Source organism: Neofelis nebulosa, chromosome 8 (assembly GCF_028018385.1).
Source record: "Neofelis nebulosa isolate mNeoNeb1 chromosome 8, mNeoNeb1.pri, whole genome shotgun sequence".
Taxonomy (NCBI): Eukaryota; Metazoa; Chordata; class Mammalia; order Carnivora; family Felidae; genus Neofelis; species Neofelis nebulosa.
In genome coordinates, this window is record NC_080789.1 from 7647390 (window position 1) to 7666009 (window position 18620).

The following is an 18620-nucleotide window of genomic DNA, read 5'->3' on the forward strand; positions in this document are numbered from 1 at the left end:
AGGATGGTGGGCAGCCGGGAAGGTGGGCCTGCATCAGCAGAAGGCTGGTACGAAGGCATGAGCAGGGGCACCAAGGTGTAAAAAGGCATAAAAACATGGCACAAAAACAGACACTCAGATCAATGGAACAGAATGGAGAATCCAGAAATGGACGCACAAACGTATGGCCAGCTAATCTTTGACAAAGCAGGAAAGAATACCCAATGGAATAAAGACAGTCTCTTCAGCAAGTGGTGCTGGGAAAACTGGACAGCGACATGCAGAAGAATGAACCTGGACCACTTTCTTACACCATCCACGAAAAGAAACTCAAAATGGGTAAGACAGGAAGCCATCAAAATCCTTGAGGAGAAAGCAGGCAAAAACCTCTTTGACCTCAGCCACAGCAACTTCTTACTCAACATGTGTCCAGAGGCAAGGGAAACAAAAGCAGAAATGAACTATTGGGACCTCATCAAAAGAAAAAGCTTCTGCACAGGGAAGGAAACAATCATCAAAACTAAAAGGCAACCGACGGAATGGGAGAAGATTTGCAAATGACACGTCAGATAAAGGGTTAGTATCCAAAATCTACAAAGAGCTTATCAAACTCAACACCCAAAAAACAAATAATCCAGTGAAGAAATGGGCAAAAGACATGAATAGACACTTCTCCAAAGAAGACATCCAGCTGGCCAACTGGCACATGAAAAAATGCTCCACATCACTCATCATCAGGGAAATACAAATCAAAACCACCGTGAGATACCACCTCACACCTGTCAGAATGGCTAACATCAACAACTCAGGCAACAACAGATGTTGGGGAGGATGCGGAGAAAGAGGATCCTTTTTGCATTGTTTGTGGGAATGCAAGCTGGTGCAGCCACTCTCGAAAACAGTACGGAGGTTCCTCAAAAATCTAAAAAGAGACCTTCCCTACAACCCAGCAATTGCACTACTAGGTATTTATCCAAGGGATATGGGGTGCTGTTTCGAAGGGACACATGCACCTCCATGTTTATAGCATGCGCTGTCGACAATAGCCAAAATATGGAAAGAGCCCAATGTCCCTCGGTGGATGAATGGATAAAGAAGATGTGGTATATCTATACAATGGAGTATTACTCAGCAATCAAAAGGAATGAAATTTTGCCATTTGCAACTATGTGGATGGAACTGGAGGGTATTATGCTGGGTGAAATTAGTCAGAGGAAGACAAATATCATATGACTTCACTCATGAGGACTTTAAGATACAAAACAGATGAACATAAGGGAAGGGAAGCAAAAATAATATAAAAACAGGGAGGGGGACAAAATGTAAGAGACTTAAATATAGAGAACAAACACGGGGTTAAGGGAGGGATTGTGGGAAGGGAGATGGGCTAAATGGGTAAGGGGCATTAAAGAATCGACTTCTGAAATCATTGTTTCAGGAGTGAAATCTACTCCTGAAACCATATGCTAACTAACTTGGATGTAAATTTAAAAATAAATAAATAATTTTTTTAAAAAGATAATTAAAAAAAAAAAACAGGTATAAAAACACCCAGATACTTTGGGGAGGGAGCAAGTGTGTTAATACCTTCTAAAACTTCCTTACCTTGTTCTTTATTTCCATCCAGTCAACCACATCCTCACAATCCTGTCCAGTAAGAGGGGCAGGTGTCACTAACCCATTTTACAGATGAGGACAGGGAGGCACAAAGAATGAAATTTCTTTGCCAAGGCCACTCAACCAATGAGCAGGCAAACAGCTCTATTAGACCAAATGCCACATCCTTGGCCATGCCCACAGCTGTGAGACACCGTGTGGCCAGGGCAGGCCATCTCACTTCTCTGTGCCTCACTTTCCTCCTCTGTGTAACTTGTCAGCTGATAAGCCCTGCCTGGCAGGGTGGCTGTGAGGCTCTAAGAGTGTGAGATCGGGAATCTCGGTTCCCTGGATCTCGCTCCTCCCATGTGTCCTTCCCAGGGAGGGGTGAAGCCACACGAGTCTTCAGACTCCACATCAGATCCTCACACTGGGCAGGGCCAGGGCCCATGTGCCCACTAGACATCTGCTTGCCCTGCCAGGGCCATGAGTCAGGGCTCTGGACTCAAACAGATGGGAGTGTGAATGCCAGCATTTACACCTGCCGTGTGACTTTGGGCCATGGTCTCCTAATGGGGAGAATGGGGCTGAAGGCAGCTCCTGCACCACTGGCTGTCAGGAGGGCTCAGGAGACAGCACGTGCAGAGCGCTTGGAGCAGGACAAGTCCAACAACCACAGGGCACCTGGGTGGATCAGTCGGTTAAGCAACCAACTCTTGATTTCGGTTCAGGTCATGATCTCAGGGTTTGCAGGATTGAGCCCCTCATCGGGCTCTGCGCTGACAGTGCGGAGCCTGCCTGGGAGTCTCTCTCTCCCTCTCTCTCTGCCCCTCCCCTGCTCGTGCTCTCTCTCTCTCAAAAGTAAACATAAAAAAAAAAAATAATGGATGAATGAATGAATGAATAAATAAATAAAGTCCAACAACCTTGGGGATATGTGTTATCCAACCCTGTTCCTCCCTCCTGCAAAAAAACTTCAGGTGTTTCCTGGGATGACCCTGTTCTCCTGCAGGAGGCAGGCAGTGATGGGTCTTGACCACCTTGCCTTGTCAAGCACACCTCTTGGTCAGTCTTTCTGTCCTCAGCTTTCCTGTCTAGGAAACCAGTGCTCATCGCGCCCACACTCAAGCTCCCCTCCAGGCCTCCAGCCAGAATGGTCTGTGGTAGTCGTCCTGTCCCCCAACTTTTGCCATTGCACTTCTTTCCACCTGGGCAGCCATCCTGTGAAGGAAATCCCATTCCTCCTTCAAAGCCTAGCTCCTCCATGCAGTCTCTCTCCTTCCCTTTTTTTTCATTTTTTTCATGAGAGAGAGAGAGAGAGAGAGAGAGAGAGAGAGAGAAGGAAGGAGGAAGGGGCAGAAAGAGAGGGAGACACAGACTCTGAAGCAGGCTCCAGGCGCTGAGCTGTCAGCACAGAGCCCAACGCGGGGTGTGAACCCACTAACTGCGACCTAATCATGACCTGAACCGAAGTCGGATGCTTAACGGACTAAGTCACCCAGGCGCCCCTCTCTCCCTCCCTTTGATGGGACCATCATATACCCATTTGTCCTGTTTCCTGGGAGCCTGGGGAACCACAGATGGGTGAGACCAGTCCTGGCCCTGGAAGAGAGGTTCACCTGGTGGGAGAAGCAAGGGTGCACCCGTCACCACACAGTGTGGCCCAGAGTGGGCAGCAGACCTGTGGCAGGGGAGCAGACCCCCATGGGCCTAGACAACCAGCACTACAGGGCTTGGTCACGGCCATGACCACCAAGCCCCGTCACTTTGCCCTAGGTCAGAATCCAGCCCCCATTCCTCCCTACCACCTGGGCTGTTTCCTGCCCCCAGCCAAGGGGACCAGCTGCCTCATTGCCCCCCCCCCCACCTCCTTGAGGCCATCACGGCGGGGGGGGGGGGGTGCTTTCAGGCCCACAAATCCGACCCTGCCCTCCCCTACCTAGAGTGTCTGATGACTCTCTTTAACTCCGAGTCTCTTTCACGGACTCTCTCCCACTGGTCACATTTCCCCACACCCCCACACCAGCTCACACCAGGTGGGAGCGGCTGCCCCCCTGCCCTCCCCCAGCCCTGTTCAGCCTGTAGTTCTCTCAGAAAACTGCAGCAGTCAGAGGGCAGTGCTGTCCAGTCTCCTCCCAGCCCTGGAGTCTGAGCAGACCTACCAGAAACAAGCACTGCCCAGATCCATCCCAAGTGAGAATTCCTAAGTCTGCATCCAATGCCAAGGAAAAAAATACTCCCTGCCCCAGGTGGTTATGAAGGAGGTTCCGCACACAGCCTCGGGCGGATCCTCCTCTCTGACCACCAAAAACCCAGAGCAGCAGCACTGCCGTGTGCCCGCGCCACGGAGAAGGGTTCAAATCCCAGAGCAGGCTACTCTACCTCCCTGATCAGCAGCTTCCTGCTTTGTACAACGAGGATTACAAACAGCACCTCCTGGTGGGCTGAATACAGAGGAGGGTCCTCATTTCAGAGCCTGGCACATAGCAGACACTTTACAAGTGGTAGCTTGTAGGTCAGGATTTCTATGGGGGGCATTCAACATTTGCTACAGGCCCATTTTATAAGGTGAGGCCAGCGTGGCCACCTGCACCCAGGTCTTATAACCTAATTAGAGACATGGCAAGAACATCCCACCAGCCCCACCCCAAACCAGACTCCTGTGGTAAACGCAGGCTGGGATGAGGCACAAAAAAGTTGAAACATTTGGGAAACAAAGGGGGTAACATTTGAACTGGGCTTTGAAGGGTGAATAGGAGTTGGCTCATTGGTGTCAGGGAAGGGAAGGCCGTCTGTCAGGCTGCATCCAATAGTTCATGAAATCCCTGACATCTCTCACATTTTATCTGATCTTGACTCGGATGACCCTCGGGGCTGAGCCGATCTGGGACCTACATTTGAGAGATGGAGAAAGTGAGGCTCGGAGAGGTCACGAGGCCTGCAGCCAGCAAGTGGGGGCCAGGCCTGGAAATGCTGACTTTAGGTCAGGAAAGAGGCTGCTGCTCTCCCTCCTCGAGGGTACAGTAGAGGTAGAACCACTTAGGAACCTTCCTAGGCACCTCAGCCCGTGTTTGGTGTTGAATACTCATGGCCCAGGAAAGGCAGAGGTCTCTGGGGCAATCTGGGGGAAGACTTCTGTGTGAAAATATTATGCTTCTTCCAATGTCCTGTCCTAGGATCTATTATCGACCACTCTAGGGTCATTCAGTTGAGAGTACAGACCCTAGGCCAGGGCTGGCAAACCGATTTTATTTCATAAGCAATCTTGCCAGGCTGGTAGGGCTGTCCCAAGGGGCTGGGCCCTTGCAGTGCTTAAAAAAAGTGCCACCATACGCAAGATCAGCCAGAAACCAGGTATGCTTGGGGGAGATGCATATAGCTTGGGCCTTCAGACACCCCCTCTCCAGTGAGAGTATAACCACTGCTAAAATTCAGAGTAATACAAACTAACACCAAGCTGGAGGCCCAGGTCTTACTGGGGCCCAGGATGAGGAGGGAATCCCCCCTCCTTCGGGAAGATTTTCTGACTCCCCCAACACATTGGTGAGTTAGTATCCTCTGAGAGAGCCCCGGAGAGTGAGGGTACAGTTCAGTCTAACCAACATTTATGCCCTCCCTACTTGGTGCTAGGCGTGGGGGCAGGGGAGATACAAAATGAATTGGTGGCTGAGGCCCAGTCCCGCCCACCAGGACCTCCTGGTCCAGTGCGGGGGGGCAGGGGGAAAGACAGGTGGGCCGTCAGCTGTGATGCAGGCTGGCTGTGGGTGCAAAGGGCCTGGGACCTGAGAGGAAGGAGCGGTGGGTCCACTGGGGGAACCGGGGAAGGCTCTGCAGGAGGTGGTTCCTGAGCTGGATGTGAAGGAGAATGACAAGTTTCTTGAGGAGACTGGGAGAGAATGGACATTCCTTACAGGACACCTGTCCAGAAACACTCACACTGAGACTGGCTTGAGCCTCCCCCCACCCCCAACAAGTCCCTGTGGCACCCCTCAATCTGCACAGACACGAGCATGGGGAAGCCCAGGCCCCAACCCGCCTCGAGGCTGCCAACAAGGGTCAGCCAGCAGGCCTGGCCCACAACTAGGAGAAAGCCGGAAGGTCAGGTGGCAGGAAGGGAAGGAAACCCACGTCTCCCGGGTGCCTACCATGTACCAGATACTGGGTTCACCTCTCCCTGATTGAAGGACCTTCTGCTGGTCGCTCTCGTGGGCCCTGCTAACGAGGAGGGGGACAGACCACCCCAAGAGCTGCGTGGTCTGGTACTACGTCTGGGTTTGCCCAGTCGTGCGCCTCTCAGAAAGTAAGCTAAAGAGCACCTGCTAAGTGCCAGACACCCAGATGGAAGGGGCAAGTAAAGTATGAAGCATACCACCTGGAAAGGAAAACCACAGCAGCTGCCAGGCAGCAGCCCTGTGCGAGCAGGGGGAAGTGGGCAGAGCAACAATCAGGACCTCAGTCCGCCATTAAATGTGAGTGGCTCCTCCATTGTGCCAAGCTCTGCTCTGGAGGCAGGGGACTCAGCCATGACAGAAACGAAACCCCTGCCCCTCACAGTTTAGTGGGGAAACCAGGCTGCAGGGCCACAGCCACAACATGAAGAAAAAGGAGCTTCACTGGAGGCAGCCAGCCAGCCACCCGTGCGATGAGCCCTTAAGGGATTCCTAAAATGTTCTAGGCCCTGGGGATTTAGCAATTAACAAAAGTGACAAAGTCCTCTTTTAGAGTATATGTGCAGGTGGAGGAGAGATAGAAGAAATAAATGTATAATGTCACACAGGAAGGATACACATAGGAAAGGAAAAAAATAAGGTGATAGAGTGACAGGGTGCTATAATTATATAGCAGACTCAGGGAAGTTTGAACTTTGAAATTTGAACAGAGATCAAAATGATGGAAGGGAGCAAGCCACATGGGGAAACGTGTTCAAGCAGAAAGAATGGTGAGTGCAAAGGTCCTGAGGTAGAGACTGATCAGTGTATTTGAGGAAGAGCAAGGAGGCCAGTGTGGATGGAGCAGAGTGGGCAGTGGGAAGAGTGGTGTATGGGAAGGTCTGTGACATTACCAGGGAAGACCATATGTGAGGTCTCCATCAGCAGAGCAAGGGCCATGGCTTCACCCTAAAGTAAGATGAGAAGTCACAGGTTTTGAACAAAAAAGCAGCTCTGTGTCTGGCTTTACCGTACCTGAAAATGAGACATCGTTAAATAAATGTGATTTTTTTTTTTTTTTTTTTTTAAGTTTCACTACAACCCCATCAGGGAGGGAAAAAGTGTTCCAAGAAGCCAGGAAAGTTGCTCAAGGCCACACAGTGACCCTACAGCCTGGGTTCAAAGGGCCTGGAGAGATGGGCATTGGACAGCCTTGTTAAAGTGCCAAATAAGCAAAAGCCCCCCAAGCCCCAGCAAACACCTGAGTCCCCACACCCCTCCCTCCTTCCCAATGTCTTTCCTCTGGGAGAACCTTTGTATGGGTGGTTGCTATGAATTGAATGTTTGTGGCCCCGCCAAATACGTACGTTGAAACCCTATCCCCAGTAGGACTGTATTGGAGATGGGGCCTCTAAGAAATAATTCAAGTTAAGTGAGGTCATTAGGGTAGAGCTCTGAGCCAGTACTTTATTCCCACAGCCTGAGTAGGCGAGTACAAATTTTGGTACCAAGAGGTGGGGTGCTGCTGTAACAAATACCTTAAACATATGGAGGAGGTTCAGGGAGCTTTGAGGTGCAGCTAGAAAAACTCCCGATTGCCACGAAGGGATGACCGGTAGAAATAAGGGTGTTAAAGGCAATTCTGGTGAGGCCTCGGATGGAAATGAAGAATAAGTTCTTGGAAACTCAGGAAAAGGTGATCCTTGTCCCAAAGTGGCAAAGAACTTGGCTAAATTGTGTTCTAGTGGAGAGCCTGGCTGGCTCAGCAGGATGAGCACACGATCCTTGATCTCAGGGTTGAGTTTGAGCCCCGTGCTGGGTGCAGAGATTATAAATAAATAAACTTAGATAGATAGATAGATAGATAGACAGATAGATAGATAGATAGATAGATAAATTGTGTTCCAGTTTCTTCTGAGAGGTAGAATCTGCAAGCAATGAAAATGGATATTTAGCAGAAGAGACTTCTATGCAAAGTATGGAAGGTGTGGCATGGGTCCTCCCTACTGCTTATAGTAAAATTTGAGAGATGAGAGATGAATTGAAGAATTCAATTTGTTAAACAAAAGGAACCAGAATTCGAAGAGCTGGAAAATTCTCAGTCTATTCATATCGCAAAAAAAAAAAAAAAAAAAAAAAAAGGAACACGTGTTCTGAAGAGAACAGTAAGGATGTGGCTGAACAGCCATTTGATGAGGTGAGTATGGGTGTGAACCACAGACTTAATCAGCTAGCGGCAGAAGTCAGAAATAGAGATGGGGTTATATCAACAGAAACTCTGCCCGTTAGAACCAAAGGGGTCAGAGAAAAGTGGACAGCAGAATGCAGGAAGGCTGCTGGACTTCTTGAATTCTACAGGACCGGACCATAGAGCTATCTGGATGCAAACACGCTCTATCCTTCAAAAAAAAGGAAGTCTGACCCCGATCCACAGATCATCAGAGCTGCCTGGGTGGGGCCGCCAATTCGTTTTTTAGAGCTGCAGGGGGTGACCCACTGCAAGAGCCGTTGGGGGGCTGGTGCTGTGCCCCAGTGAGCCAGCAAGAAGGAACAGCAAGCCAAAGAGGATTCTCAAGCCTTCAAAGCAAATGGAACTTGCCCCCACCAGGTTTTAGACTTGCTTGGAGCACCTCACCTCTTTCTTCTTTGCGACCGATTCCGTTTGGAATGGGAATGTCTATCCTACGCCTGTCCCACCATTGTTTTTTGGGAGCACATAACCTGTCTGGTTTCACAGGATCACAGCCAGAGAGGAATTTACTCTGGATGAAACCTGATTTAGATATTTAGATGAGACTTGGGACTTAGAGTGGATGCCGGAATGAGTTAAGACTTTGGGGGCTGTTGGGACAGAATGAATGCATTTTGCACATGATAAGAACATGAATTGGGAGGAGGGTAAGGGGCAGAATTTATATACTGAATGCTTGTATCCCCCCAAAATTACATGTTGAAGCCCTAATCCCCAATATGACTGTTTGGAAATAGGGCCTCCACAGAGGTCATAAGGTGGGGGCCCTGGTCTGACAGGGTTAGTGTTTTTATTAGAAGAGACACTAAAGAGGGGCGCCTGGGTGGCACAGTCGGTTAAGCGTCCGACTTCAGCCAGGTCACGATCTCGCGGTCCGTGAGTTCGAGCCCCGCGTCAGGCTCTGGGCTGATGGCTCGGAGCCTGGAGCCTGTTTCCGATTCTGTGTCTCCCTCTCTCTCTGCCCCTCCCCCGTTCATGCTCTGTCTCTCTCTGTCCCAAAAATAAATAAAAAACGTTGGGAAAAAAAAAAAAAAAAAAAGAAGAGACACTAAAGAGCACTCCCTCTCTCTCCCTGTCCACACCCAGAGGAAAGGCCAGATAAGGCCACAATGAGAAGGCAGACATATGCAAGCCAGGAAGAGGGTTCTCATCAGAAACTGAATCCACCAGCCCCTTGACCTGGGCCTTCTAGTTTCCTGAACTGTGAGAAAATAGATTTCTGTGGTTTAGGCCACTCAGTCTATGGTATTTTGTTACAGCATCCCCAGCAGACTGAGACAGTGGTTCAAAGATCATTTGTTCTCAGCTGAAGAGGGAGGTGAGTTCCTTGATGATGAGGGTAGGGGTAGGGCATGGTTGGTGAGGGTAGGGGTGAGACATGCTCAGGGCACTTGCTAGAAGAGCAAGGAGCACATGGGCCAATGGATCTTGTCTTTTTTTTTTTTTTTTTTTTTTTTTTTTTTTTTGAGAGAGAGAGACTGTGTGTGTCTAGGGGAGAGGGGCTAAGGGAGAGAGAGAGAGGGAGGGAGAGAGAATCTCAAGTAGGCTCCATTCTCGGTGCAGATTCCAACGTGGGGCTCGTGACCTGAGCCAAAATCAAGACTCAGACACTCAACCAACTGAACCTCCCAGGCTCCCCAAATCTTGTCTTTTTTTTTTTAAACGAGTTTATTTTATTTTTTTGTAATATTTATTTTGAGAAAAGGAGATAGAGCGAGCAGGGGAGGGGCAGAGAGAGAATCCCAGGCAGTCCCCATGCTGTCAGCACAGAGCCCGACATGGGGCTCAAACCCACAAACTGTGAGATCATGCCCTGAGCTGAAACCAAGAGTAGGATGCTTAACTGACTGAGCCGCCCAGCTCCCCAAATCTTGTCTTTTTTTTTTTTTTAATGTTTATTTGTTTTTGAGAGACAGAGACAGAGAGCAAGTGGGGGAGTGGTGGAGAGAGAGGGAGACAGAATCTGAAGCAGGCTCCAAGCTCTGAGCTCCCAGCTGTTAGCACAGAGCCCCATGCAAGGCTCAAACTCACAAACTGTGAGATCATGACCTGAACCGAAGTCGGATGCTCAACTGACTAAGCCACCCAGGCACCCCGAATCTTGTATCTTTTTAAAGAAAAAAAGTGCAAGGGATAAAAAATGTCAAGGGAGAAAACAGGCCCAAGTCTCCCCAGGACCCCACTGCCAGGTAGGGAAGTCCCCACCCCCCTACTCTAGGTCCATGTTCTTATAATTTGGGAATTTCAAGCGGGACCTACCTCAAACAGCTCTTCGCAGAAATAGCCATGAATTAAGGAACCAACAGGAAACAATTCCAACATGTCAGCACAGTCTGTGACCACATACCCAGGTTCATACCTGGGTTCAAATTCGAGACCTGTTCTTTATTAACTGTATACAAGCTGCTTGAGTTCTTTGTGTTTCACGTCCCCGCATCTCTAGAACAGGGATACTAATACCTTCTTCTTCTTCTTCTTCTTTTTTTTTTTTTTACTAATACCTTCTTTATAGGGCTGTTGCGAAGGTTCAATGAGATGCCAGGGGCAGGATAAGCATTTAATGTCAACCATTACTATTTTATAATCATTATGATTACTTAAAAAGAGGGGCAGAGAACATAAACAGGAAACCCACAGGAAACATGAATCATGAAGAAGAGACACTCAAACTCACTGATAAAAGAACCACACAATAAGCAACAACTTTTCACCTCTGAGAGCACGGTGAGAAGAGAGCCTAGTGGATGCAGGTGCAGGAATGGGCACTTTCCAACACTGCAAATACACTGAGAGGGCGAAATGACAGCATCGCTGCGAAGCGGCGTAGCAACATCTACCAAAACCAGGAAGCCGGCGGGTTTGCCCCTCTTCCTCCCTGCACAGCCCCAAGGCTGTTCCTTTCCCAGTCACTCAGGTGAACCTGCACTGGATTAAGCCAATCACAACAGTCCCTTTGGATGCCAGTGATTGGCTTAGGTAAGGGCATGTGACATCGTCCTGGCCAATGAGAAAGGAAGGGAAGTCAGCCAAGGAACGGTTTTCTTCACACTTAGTACAGGGCAGAAGCAATGATCTGTTACTTGCTGCTGTAGGACGGGGAGTATCGAGAAGCACACGCTGGGACGGCAGAGCGCAAAGACAGAGCAAAGCTGTTGAATGACGTGTCCAGCCCAATAAATTAGCTGATCCTGGAACTGCTCCGCCTCATTAATCACGTGAGATTATAATAAACTCCGGGTTTGAGGTAGGAATTGTTACTTGCAGCCAAACTCCTTCTAAATGATAAAGCGCCCTTTCGACCCAGAAACTTCACTTCCGCGAACTTAATCTACCCAAATCCTTGTACAAGCACCCAATTATATTTGCACAGGATGTCTTTTTTTAAAGAGTGAAAAGCTAGAAGGAACTTTAATGTCCACCAGTAGAGAATTAGCTTAATCCGTTAAATTACACAATACCCCGTACAGTGCAGCTATTGAATCTACGTGCATCGTCATGGAGATGCCGCCCTACAACACTGAGAAAGAAAAAAAGCAGCAGATTCCAGAACACTGTGTGTCGTATGATCACATCTGTGTGCAATGTGTGTTTACATCGAGAAGGTTGCAAGATATTCTCCAATTTAACTGGTTCTCTCTGGGGACTGGGACCTGCCAAGGGGCAACAGGACACAGAACACTCTGCTTTGTACACCTTAGAATAATTTAGATTTTTTTTTCCCCACAGAGTATTCACCTTGAATCTAAAACGCAAAATGAGATGACTGACTTGAGATCAACCCAGTAGGGCAGAGCCCAAGTGGGAACCAGCAGCCTGGTTTAAAAAAAAAATTTTTTTTTAAACATTTATTTATTTTTGAGACAGAGAAAGACAGAGCATGAATGGGGGAGGGTCAGAGAGAGGGAGACACGGAATCTGAAACAGGCTCCAGGCTCTGAGCTGTCAGCACAGAGCCCGACGCGGGGCTCGAACTCACAGCCCTCACGGACCGCGAGATCACGACCTGAGCTGAAGTCGGCCGCTTAACCGACTGAGCCACCCAGGCGCCCCAGCAGCCTGGTTTTAAACCCAGTGTTGCAGGTCTGCCCGAATGTCCATGGGCTGTTCTTCCCAAGAAAAAGACCAAACCATTGACCTGAGAACCATGAAGGGGTTTTTTGTTTGTTTGCTTTTTGTGTTTCTCCCCCCTCACCCCCCGCCCCCCCCCCCCACTTTGGAGAAGAGTTTGAAGATGAAAGACTCAGAAATTCAAAAGAAATGGATGAATGAATATTAACTCATCCAACCCAGGCATTATATAGATAAGAATGAATGAGTGTTGGAGCGCCTGGGTGGCCCAGTCTGACTTCGGCTCAGGTCATGGTCTCTTGGTTCATGGGTTCCAGCCCTTTGTCAGGCTCTGTGCTGACAGCTCAGAGCCTGGAGCCTGCTTCAGATTCTGTGTCTCCTTCTCTCTCTCTCTCTCTCTCTGCCCCTCTCCCCGCTTGCACTCTGTCTCTCCCTCAAAAATAAATGGATATTTTAAAAATTTTTTAAAAAAGAACCAATGAGGGGCGCCTGGGTGGCTCAGTCCGTTAGGCGGCCGACTTCGGCTCAGGTCATGATCTCGCGGTCCGTGAGTTCGAGCCCCGCGTCAGGCTCTGTGCTGACAGCTCAGAGCCTGGAGCCTGTTTCGGATTCTGTGTCTCCCTCTCTCTGACCCTCCCCCGTTCATGCTCTGTCTCTCTCTGTCTCAAAAATAAATAAACGTTAAAAAAAAAAAAAAGAACCAATGAGTGTTAAATAAATGACAAAAACAGAAATACTTGAAATAATCAAGTAATAATAACATTTTCTGAGTGGTTACCTCATGCCAGAGGCTGTCGTGATCTCCCTCTCTCTTTTTTTTTTTTTTATGCACGTCACGATCTCTTTATACATAATATCTTCTAGCACCCCCTGTGAGATAGACTATTAGTCTCACTTTGCAGAGGAGAAAAGAGAGGCACAAAGAAGTGAAGTGACTTGCCCCAGGTCACACAGCTGGTACACGATAGAGCTGGGATTCAAATTCTGGCAGCCTGGCCCCAGGGCCCACACATATCACTATCTCTGTTGCCCATGAGGCAACAGGACCCAGTCCCAGGACCCCGCAGCCTGTCAGCATGCTGGTGTCTCTCCCACCTCCAAGTAACTGCCTCCCCTTCTGGATCATACACAACCTCTCCTCCTTTCCTTGGTCACATTTCTTTTTCTTTTCTTTTTCTTTTTTTTAACTTTTTAAAATGTTTTTATTATTTATTTTTGAGAGAGAGAGAGAGAGAGAGCGCGCGAGCATGAGCAGGGGAGGGGCAGAGAGAGAGGGAGACCCAGAATCCAAAGCAGGCTCCAGGCTCTGAGCTGTCAGCACAGAGCCCGAAGTGGGGCTCGAACTCATGAACCGCGGGGTCATGACCTGAGCCAAAGTCGGCCGCTTAGCCGACTGAACCACCCAGACGCCCCTCCTTGGCAACATTTCTTGTCCATACTGTCTCTAGAGCCTTACCTCCCCCTGCACCCCTCAAATCTCAGCAGCCCCGGTCCCACTCCACCGAAGGTGCTTGCCAAGGGTCCTCCCCATTCCAGGAACCTTCTAGTTGCTGAGTCCCGTAGAGGGACAGTTCTTCACTTGCCTTTTTCAGTACATTCTCGGCTGCGTCTGCCACATCCTCCTCACACCTCTCTGACCATTCCTGCTCTGTCAGGGGCTCCTCTTCCTCTGCCCAGGTCTCAAGACCAACGCACCTGAGCTTCCATTTAAGGGACAGCACTTCTGTCCTCCTCCCTCTACATGCTCTCCCCAGAGGAGCTCTTGCATGTCATGATCTTGTGAGTCACGTCGATGACTCACAAATCTATTCCTCCTGCCAGGCTCACCCCCTCCCCAATATTTCAGATTCATGTCTCTTAACCCCTGGGCAGTGCCACCTAGATGTCCAACACCCAGGCCGCTCATGACCTCCATGCCTTTCTTAATCCTAGGCGCTCTACCTGGAATGCCCTCTCCCTACACACACACACCTAGCCAACTCCTATTCATCCGTTAAGACCCAGCTCGGATGCCCATGTGTCCACAAAGTCCTCCCTGGTGCCCATCCCAGTTGGATGCTCCTCCAACTTGCCACAATCCAAACTCCGCAGCATCTCCCCTGCTCCCGCTCCTCCTCCATTTTCCCCAAACTCCATTCATAGCTCCAACTGCCATCCAGTTCTCAGTCCCCAGTTCCTTCCACCCTTACCTCTGAAACATCCTCCACCCTGCAGCTCCTCCTGCCATCTCCATGACCACGGGTCTCAGGCCCTCAGCAGCTCCTGCTAACAGCCTCCAACGAGCCCCCTCCAGTCTACCATTTGGTGGTTGAGGATATTTGCCTAACACACATGTCAACGTCACTCCCCTGCTCAAAACCCTTAACAGGTGCACATAGGCGCACGCACAGATGAATGCAGTTTTGTTTTGTTTTTTTTTAAGATGAAAGGTGGGGCACCCGGGTGGCTTTGTGGTTAAGCATCCGACTTCAGCTCAGGTCATGATCTCACAGTTTGTGAGTTCCAGCCCCGCATCAGGCTCTCCGCTGTCAGTGTGGATCCTCTGTCCCCTCTCTCTCTCCGCCCCTCCCCTGCTGGTTCTCTCTCTCTCTCTCTCTCTCTCTCTCTCTCTCTCTCTCTCTCTCTCAAGATAAATAAACGTAAAAAAAACCCTTTTTTTAAAGATGGAAGGTGAATAAGCTCGGTAGTCTCACAATGAAACAATGCCGATTTTCTGATTCTGATAATGTACAACCACCATATGCCATCAGCAGGCGAGGCTGGGTGAAGGGAATTCTTTGTACTGTTTTTGCTACTTCCTGTGAATAAAAAATCGAAAAACAAACAAAACCTTCACGACACCCACTACCAGGAGGACGAAGGCCAAGCGGCTCCCCCCAGGCACACCACACCATAGGAAGTACCTCGCCTCCCTCCGGCCCCATGACTGGCCTGGAATGTCACACTCCGACAGTGTCAAACCCAAGCTGCCCGCTCTGTGTGGAACAGCCTTCACGCCCACTGCTTCCTTCCCACCCTGGCTAGTGCCCGGCGCCTCTTTAAAGCTCAGCTGAGGTGGCTCCTCTACCGGGAAGACCCTTTCCCCAACCCCCAGCTAACACAGCACCCCAGCTCGGCACAACCATTGCACTTACCCTAGCTAAAGGACAGCGTGCGCTTGTGTCCCCCTCTCCCTGAACCCTGAGCTTCCTGAAGGCAGACGCTGCATCTGATTCATCTCTGGGCAGCACAGAGAAGCCGCGCTCTCCAACCTATTCTCCAGCTATGTGAGCGGAATCTCACAGGCCCTCGAATAACAGCAAAGGTGCTGATTTCAGTCCTTTAGTAAGCGCTCTCGCCTACCAGATATTGTTCAAAGAGCTTTAAATAGAACACATAATTCTCACAACACGCCACAGGAAAATACTATCACCATCCCCATTTTACAGATGAGGAAACCGAGGCACAAGGAGGTGAACTAACCTGCAAGAGTTACCCAGGCTATAAGGGACAGAGTGGCGACTTGAACCCCGGCAGTTGGGCTCTGGAGCCCACACACTCTGACCTCCCGGCTCAAAGGTGACAGCTTACTCAGAGACCAGCAAAGGTTCAATTTCGCCATCCTCGACCTCACCAGTCAGAATTCCGGGTCTGCACGAATCCCTTCCCCACGGTCCCCGTGCACCCTGTCTGTCCACCTGAGGCCCCTCTGCTCCAAAGAGGCCGAGCAGGGGTCTTGGCTCATTTCTGGAGGTTATGTGCTGGGTGTCATCCACCTTTTATGCCAAGGGTTTTAGGCCTGCGGCCCCCAGAGAGAACTCAGGAGTCCACGAACTTGGATGGGCAAACATTTAGAAGTTTTTTTCACTACCCCCTACCTGGTATTTAGCATTCCCTTCAATTACAAAGGCAGGCAACACGCTGCAATGGTGTCGTGCTAGGAATCCCAGCTCCTTCACATTTCAGCTACTGCAGGCACAACAAAATATTGTTCACACTCATCACAACTTCAGAATTATGGCGCTTATGTTAGACTCACTGCCAGATCTGGTTCTCAGTGCACTGATAAAAAGCCCAGCTACGGTTCGAGAGAATTGGGTTTCCTTTGCAATCCTGCATATTTTACTTTATCCGCTTAAAAACGGTATTCTGAGAAGGTGTTCACGGGCTTCCCCAGGCTGCCCAATGGGTCTGCAGGACAGAGATGATTTAGAAGCCCTGTCCTAAGGAATCATGTTTATCCCTACAATAATCTCAAAGGTAGGTGGCACCATGTCCACTCTCCACAGAAAAGCTAGGCTTGAAAAAAATAAAATAGAGTCTTGGGGCACCTGGGTGGCTCAGTAAGTTAAGCATCCAACTCTTGATCTCAGCCCAGGTCTTGATCTCAGGGTTGTGAGTTCAAGCTCCGGGTTGGGCTCCACACTGGACATGAAGTCTACTTAAGGGACGGGGGGTGGGGATGGGGGTGGGAGGGTGGAGAAAAAAAGGAAAGAAAAGAAAAGAAAAAAATTATCTTTTAAAAAGAGGTGAGGGTTGGAGAGTCCACGACTTGCCCAAGGCCACCCAGCAGCTGAGGAAGAAAGCCAGAAGAAGCGTAGGTACCACCTCAGGCTCCACCAGAAACCACCTGTCAAGGAATGACGGAGAGAAAAGGACCACCCACAGGCCTCAGCAACTTGCAGTTTGTTTTCTTTTAACTACCTTGAACAGAAACCAAAGTTCAGGAAACCTCCCTCAGGCCTCCCCCACGGCGCCACCATAAGCCAAACTAAGAGTCAGCAGTTACAAAGGGCTTTTACTCTCTTGCCTTACCCTCCCAGCTACTTGGGGGCCAAACTGCACAGGAAGGGTTCAACCCCACATCTGTGTCTCCAGAGGTCTGGGCTCCAGCTTCTTCACAACTTCCCAGCTATCAAGGGAAGATGAGATGTTTAAAGTAACTTCTCTTTCAAAGAAAGGTAACAGAAGCTCATGGCACCTGGGTGGCTCAGTCAGCTGAGCATCTGACTTCGGCTCAGGTCATGATCTCCCGGTTCGTGAGTTCGAGCCCTGCATCAGGCCCTGCACTGACAGCTTGGAGCCTGGAGCTTGCTTCGGATTCTGTGTCTCCCCCTCTCTCTGCCCCTCCCCACTGTGCTCTGTCTCTCTCTCTCTCTCTCAAAAATAAATAAATAAATAATAAATAAACCTTAAAAAATTTTAAAAAACAAGAGAGATGCATTTCTATATTTCTCACACTGCTGGCACCAGCATGGTCAGGCTCTGGGGAGAGTGGAAGGAAGGAAGAAAATAAAGAAAAGGAAAGGAAAGAAAAGAAACAAGCTTATTGCAAAAGGCTTGGGAATTATGGGCAAATATAATACACGGGGGGTGGGGCGGGGAGAAATCATCCAGAGTCCCATAGCTCAGAGTGATCACTTACTATTGTGGAGTGCTTTTTCTTTTGAGCAATTGAGAAGTCACTTGGCCCTGTGCACAGAAGCTCAGGAATCCTTGTGGTCATACCACTTGGGCACCAAGAGTGTTCCATGGATTGCTCAGCCCGCTTCACTGTCTGAAGACAGAGAGGCAGGCTGGGGCAGTGCAAAGGACTCTGAGCCCGGGAGTCCGCCACAGCCCCAAGCTGGCTTTCAGGGCACCTCTCTGAACCTCTGTTTTGTCATTTGGAAGAGGGAGCTAATGATACCCAACTTGCAAGGCTGCTTTGCAGGTTTATATCGTGGGCCCCTAACCCCCACGTCCAAGAGGAGATGAGAAATTTGTGTTTCTGCTGAACCTGTACTGTCAGAGAGCGCTGGCAACTTGCAAAATTACCCTGTAAGCGCTTTTTGATCAGTCAACACCAATTCCTTTGCAGTTTATCTATCTAGGCCACTCTTTTTTGGCAAGGGCTGATCTGGACCACCCTGCTACTATTATTCATTTATCCAACAAATAACCAAAGAACACCTTTATATGCCAGATGCTGGGGGAACAGGGTTAATAATGTCCCTGACCTCGTGGAGCATGTGGTCCAGGCGTGGGAAGACAAATAGGGCAATGTTAAATGCACAAGACAAAGCTACAGAGAGTGACAAACACGCTGAAATAGGAAATGTGGCAGGGAGTGATGGGGGGCAGGGGGTAGCGGTGCTGGGAGTTGAGGGATGGCCCTTCAGGAAGGTGGCATTTAAGAGAAATAAGATGGAGCCCACCATGGGAACACAGAAGGTAGGTAAGTGTGCACCGGCAGAAGGTACGGCAACGGCAATGGCCCTGAGGTGGGAACAAGTTCAGAATGTTCAAGGAAAAGACAGAAGTCCAGTGTGACTGCAGCGCTGGAGTGAGGGCAAGCCAAGCAGGAAGCAAGTTTCGAGGGGCAGAGTAAGGCTGGTTAGAAGGCTGCATGCAAGCCACACTGGGGAGCCAGCGCTGTGTTCTGAGTCAGGAAGCTACTGGGAGGTTTTCAGCAGAGGAGTGACAAGGTCCCACCTAAATCTTTTTTTTTTTTATTTTTTTATTTTTTTAAACGTTTATTTATTTTTGAGACAGAGAGAGACAGAGCATGAACGGGGGGGGGGGGGGGCGGGGGGGGGGTGCAGAGAGAGAGGGAGACA

The 18620-nt window shown here is 49.5% G+C and overlaps 1 protein-coding gene and 1 long non-coding RNA gene across 2 annotated transcripts in view; one reads left to right on the forward strand and one right to left on the reverse strand.

Annotated features, from left to right (window-relative positions):
* Positions 1 to 18620, reverse strand: part of ZC3H7B (zinc finger CCCH-type containing 7B) — a 61421-nt gene that overhangs the window by 36890 nt on the left and 5911 nt on the right. The window lies entirely within an intron of this gene.
* LOC131518795 (uncharacterized) lies at positions 16902 to 17188 on the forward strand. Its single transcript, XR_009265285.1, has 2 exons — positions 16902 to 17014; positions 17066 to 17188. It is a non-coding gene; the product is annotated as an uncharacterized LOC131518795 (long non-coding RNA).